Raw genomic sequence first — 5,882 nt, 5'->3', positions numbered from 1 at the left:
CTCCATAAGTACTACCCGTAAGGTGCGAGGCTGCCAGGCACTACCCGGCAGCCACCCTTTTATACAGGCCTTGCCTCAGTTGCATGTAACCCCTTGTACAAAGCTGAGGCGATGACCCTATGCGAGATAAAATAAAGAAGCGCTGTGGGGGGGGGGGGCGCAGATCGAGATCACATGTATGCATGAGCACACCCAGAACACTTCATAAGTGTTCCATGAGCATTTGCATATGCATATAGATAGGATTGCATCCTGCATTCATTCTCATCCTCATGGAACTGCAGGTTCTTGCCGTGAACTTAACTTCGACAAGGGACGAGAAGATTGGACGGCATAGTGATCCCTGGCAAGCCAATTGATAAGTTTACCTCTTGTCCATTATTGTACTGTAAGCTATAACTTGTGCATAGAGAAACCTCACTGCTCTCTTGGAACTAGGGTGCTCCCCATCCTTGGCTCGGACGCTGCTTCGGCTAGGATGGCCGAAGTGACCCTTGGTGAAAAGGGAGTGTGCGGGGGGCTGGCGCCTCAGTCTGTTCCCCAGTAGGCATGTCTCTCCGGCAGACGGAAAGGGTGCTGGCAGGATATCCTGCTGGGGAAAACTCGTTTAATTGCAGTAAAGAGGCACTCCACCTCTGCATGGACATATACATGCATGGGTTCCCGGCAAGGCTTATCTCTTTCATTGACATGCAAATACAAGTACAAGTGTTACAGAACACAAAGGTGGACTCAAGAGATTACATTATTTGAATTAAAATTTGGCAATTCCCTACAAGTTTAAGATAGAAAAAAAGATAGGTGCTCGGTAAACTCCTCTCCATGTCCCTCTTATCCTAGGTATTGCGGTGGGAAGAGAAGAGGACGGGCGCCGCGGCGGCTCAACACCACCCCGATCTTTGTCGAGAGCTGGCAACCCCAGCCAACATGATCGGGACTGGCGAGACTGGGAAGGAGGAAGACGCGTGGAGCACCTCAACGGCCTCCTGGTCACCACCCCCAGGACCCAAAGGGGGGCTTCAGCATAGGCACCGACAGAGCAAGGCGCCGGAGTCTGGCCATAAGACCCCAAACGGAAGCGGAAGCACCAGGGGAACGAGCATTTTCCCTGCAACCGGATGAAACGGTGATGACGGCGCCGGGAAAAGTGGGGAGAGCCAGGCCGACGGGCAGCAGGTCACCAGTACAAGACGAACGCGTCGATGTGGTCGTACTCCTACTGGACGGCCTGCCTCCCGTCTTCTCGTTCTCCCAAGGCTTCGTCTCCATCAACACCGCTCCGGGAGGATGCCGAGGCCCCAGTCCGGCACCCCCAGCAGAGAAACAGCAAGCGGCCAAGATGGCCCAGGGAATCGAGGTGTGCCCCGTCCCACCTTGATGGGCAGGAAGGTGCACCTCTTGTTGACAACAGCCCCAAGATCTCCGGGAGGGGCAGTGCTGGGATTACCAACAATCTCCAGCCCCTCCACCTGGACGAGCATCAAAGATGCCAAAAGATTCGCTACGCCAAGGACCAGGCTCACTCCCCAAGCATCAGCATTGGCATGATGCAACAGATGCCCCAAGCCAGATCCCGGGGGCTAGCCCAAGGCTTCCTTATCAAGCTTGACCAGCAGAAACAGAAGATGAGGAAAGGAGGACCACAAAAATGGATGATGCTACCCTCCTTCGCTCCTCCCTTTTATAGGCCGGGTGGGGAAGGGCAGCCGCTCCATCCACGGATGATCACTGCCCTCCTCAGCCAATTCAAGACAGGCAGGCCCTTTCCAAAGGTATGCTCCCGTGCCACGTGCCCCCGTTACCTACCTTGCGTGATGCATGCTGCATACATGGCTAAGGATAAGGGCGCGCGGTGGGAAGAGTAAATTGGTAGTTTCTACCCTGTGCGTTAAAGTCATTCACGGGTCATCACTGGAGCGGCCCCACCACTATTGCGTTTATGCCGCATGCAGGAAAACTAGGAACTGACCGAGAATCAAGGTTGATGAAGCAACAACGAAAAACTTAAGGGGCCAACCCCTTCAGCAACCTTGCATATGCACTTATTAGGCCCTACCTCGACGACGCTCAGCGGCGCGTTCGGGGCAGGCCCGGGGGTTTCTGTCGGTGTAACAAACCCTGGGTTTGTTGACCGACTGTGCACAGGCACAAGATCAAGATTGAAACACCATCTTAAGTCGGAGATTGAAGGACCAAGATATTTGAAGAACCAACATGCAGCTCAGAGGGACGAAGATCGAGCCTAAGGAGAAAGATATCGGCAAGAGAAGGGCCTCCCTTGCTGGGCAGGCGAGCCCGACAAGGGCGAGGCCAGCACCAGAAGTAAGCGATCGAGGCTCCCTGGCAGAGCCTGCCGGGGCTCGCGGGGGCAGAACCACCCCACCAACCACTCAAGCATGACTCACATCGTCAATCAGTGCGGTGTCAAGCCGCAAGATGATTAAGTGGCAGCCGTTCACCACATGGCAGCCATTTCATATAGAAGAAACCTACAGATGACACCTGTCCTGCAAAATGTCAAGAGAACAGGTGTGGAGCTCGCAACATAGCCCGGCAGGCCTTGCCATACGACTAGTGATGTGACACTCAGTGGCGCATTTAATGCACCCTGTCAGCTCGCAGAGTTAGGTATGATCGCATTGTTTGCTATCATATTAGTGGATAATGACCACTTTGCCACTATGGTGACCCCTTAATCTCTAAAAGGAGGCCCATGGCACTCGTAGTAGGGGTTAGATGGTTGGAACCTTGACAGAACCCAAGCCACCACACGCGTGTAGTCGCTGCGCCTCTGAGGCAAGCCTTGCCGGGCAAGTGTACTGCGCACCACCACATTCATCCCATCATCAATCCACTAAAGCAGGAGTAGGGTCTTACGCCTCGCGGCGGCCCAAACCTAGGTAAATCGATTGTGTGCTCTCCGACGGGCTGCCGTATGCCAGTCTGCTCTTTGTGTAATGCACCGTCCCCCTGCCGAACCAACAAGGGGCCACCCGATCCCATAGGTGGCCGTGGAAATGCCGCGACATACCCTATGTTATAACTGTTGCATGATGAATGCCATCTGACGTAATTATCCAACATTGATCCATTGCGTACGAGCTTGTTTCATATTGATCTTTGCTAAGTTACTTTTCCGTTGCCACTATTACGATTACTACAAAACTGCTACTATTACTTTTGCCACTTTTACCGTTACTTCCATACTACTTTGCTACTAAATATTTTGCTGCAGATATTAAGTCTTTCAGGTGTGGTTGAATTCACAGCTCAGCTGCTAATACTTGAGAATATTCTTTGGCTCCCCTTGTGTCGAATCAATAAATTTGGGTTGAATACTCTACCCTCGAAAACTGTTGTGATCCCCTATACTTGTGGGTTATCAAGACCGTTTTCTGGCGCCGTTGCCAGGGAGCATAGCACTATTCTTTGAGTCACTTGGGATTTATATCTGTTGATCACTATGAGGAACTTTAAAGATCAAAGAACCAAGATTTTTTCCATCAAATACAAGGGGCGGTAAGGAACTGCCATCTAGCTCTGCACTTGATTCACCTTCTGTTTTAAGTAAACTTGCGACACCTACACTTGCTACTAATTCCGATATGTTGCATGTTATTGATCATGCCACTTCTGCTATGCATGATACTTATGATGAAACTACTTCTTTGCTTGATAATATTGTGCCACTAGGTGAATTTATTGATGAACAACTTGCTAGGGTGAGAGAGAATGAAATTACGGAAACTAATGATATTATTGAAACTGAAGATTTTGATTCTCCCACTAGATATGAATTGCCTGTTGTACCTGAGGGTTATATTATGGATGAGGAAACTGCTATAGACTTTCTTGCTTGTAATGATAGACATGATCTTAAGAAATTGTTACCTAAGCTAAAAGAAAAGTGCTTGAATGCTAGAATGCAATATGAACCTAAGTTTGCTACTTCACCTATCTTTGTTACTGATAAGGATTATGAATTCTCGTTCTATCCTGAGTTAACTACTATGGTTGAATCTGATCCTTTCTATGGTTATGAATCTGAAACTGTTGTGGCACATCTTACTAAACTGAATGATATAGCCATCCTATTTGCTCATGAGGAAAAAATTCGCTATTACTATATTCTTAAGTTGTTTCTTTTCTCTTTAAAGGGTGATGCTAAGTTATGGTTTAATTCTCTTGCTCCTGTTTGTGTGTGTAGTCCCGGGATGTGATTTACTACTTCTCTAAAAATATATTTCCCTGCTCATAAGAAACAAGCTGCTTTAAAGGAAATATTTAACTTTGTGCAATTTGAAGAGGAGAGTCTCCCACAAGCTTGGGGGAGGCTTCTCCAGTTACTTAATTCTTTGCCTAATCATCCTCACAAGAAAAATGAAATACTGATATATTTTATAATGGACTAACTGATGCTTCCAGAGACCACCTCGATAGTTGTGTTGGTTGTGTTTTCCAGGAAAGAACTGTTGAACAAGTTGAATTGCTATTGAATAATATTTTCAGTAATGATAATGATTGGACACTTCCTGACATTACTGTAGGATGCTGCTAACGTGACACTACGATCAGAGACCCTTTGATCAAACTATGTGTGATGCAATAATCGCAAACAATGGTGTAAAATAACCGTCAAAAAAGGTGCAAACCATTTGCGATGGAGGATGCATCAAACACAGTTCAGATTTTAGTTGTGTGTGCGATGCAGGGCATACGGTTGATCCATATGAACTGTTTGCGATTAGAAAGAACAACAGAGACGGGCAGCCATATCAATGTGTGTGCGATATATGGCATACAGTTCACTCCGATGAACTATTTGCGATGATCGAGGTGAACACAAATGATTCGGCGTAACAAGATGTGTGTGATACCCGGCAAACAGGTCGGTAATCAGAATTGTGTGCAATCATTATAGACAGCCCATACAAACTTTTTTTGTGAATTGTGTGCTCGTCAGGGCACACAGTTCAACAAACCAACATGTGGGCGATAATGTAGAAGATCTCTGTTGAATACTTATTACTAACCGTCTGCGATGAGATTGACAGGATAAACAGAGATAACAAATTAATATGAGCGAACGGAAACAGAGATATGTATAGTCTGCTTAATTTAGTCCTTCTTGTTGTTGTTGTTGTTGGATGGCCCTGCGACATCATCTTGGCGAGGATGCTTCTTGCCGCTCACGGTTGGCTTTTCATCGCCGCTGCTGTCGTCATGGTCCTCCTCCTTGTTCAACCATTCCTCCTCCTCATCATCGTCGTCATCTTCTCCGTCCTCCGACGGCTCCTCGTCCGTCTGGTTGTCGTCTGACGACTCCGCAGGCGGCGTCCCTTCCATGAACCGGATATAATCGTGATCTGGGCTCGACGCCAGACTCATGGAAGATGAGCGTGATGATTCCGATGTTGACCTATCATCGGGCGCTAGACTGTTGGTCGAACTGTCGTCCTCGCTGTCGCTCGACATGGCTGCAGATTGTGTGCCAGTGTGTAGCGCGGCCTGCCGGGGACGATGAAGATGGTGGACACTTAAGCGGAGTATGCAGAGAAGAGGAAATGCCAATTCTAGCGGGGATTGACGTATTATCTAACCGCTGATATAATCAACCGCAATTATTTGTACCCATTCGCTCCAAATTCCCGGGGTTGCGCAGGACTCCTATTTGTATCCAGATTTTCTTTCTGGAAGACCCCTTGCATAAGAAGTGCCATTTAGCGATGCATGGAAAGAGAAGGGTACTGGGTGTTGACAATGTTGCCGATGAGGACGAGTATGATGAATTTGATGAGTTGCCAACCAAGGGATCACGCACCCGTGTAATAGATCAGCGTAAAATCATCAAAAAACCCAAGTTCATTCATGGTCAACGTAAT

Source organism: Triticum aestivum, chromosome 6A, assembly GCF_018294505.1.
Source record: "Triticum aestivum cultivar Chinese Spring chromosome 6A, IWGSC CS RefSeq v2.1, whole genome shotgun sequence".
NCBI classification, from domain to species: domain Eukaryota; kingdom Viridiplantae; phylum Streptophyta; class Magnoliopsida; order Poales; family Poaceae; genus Triticum; species Triticum aestivum.
Note: the sequence above shows the minus strand (reverse complement) of the source record.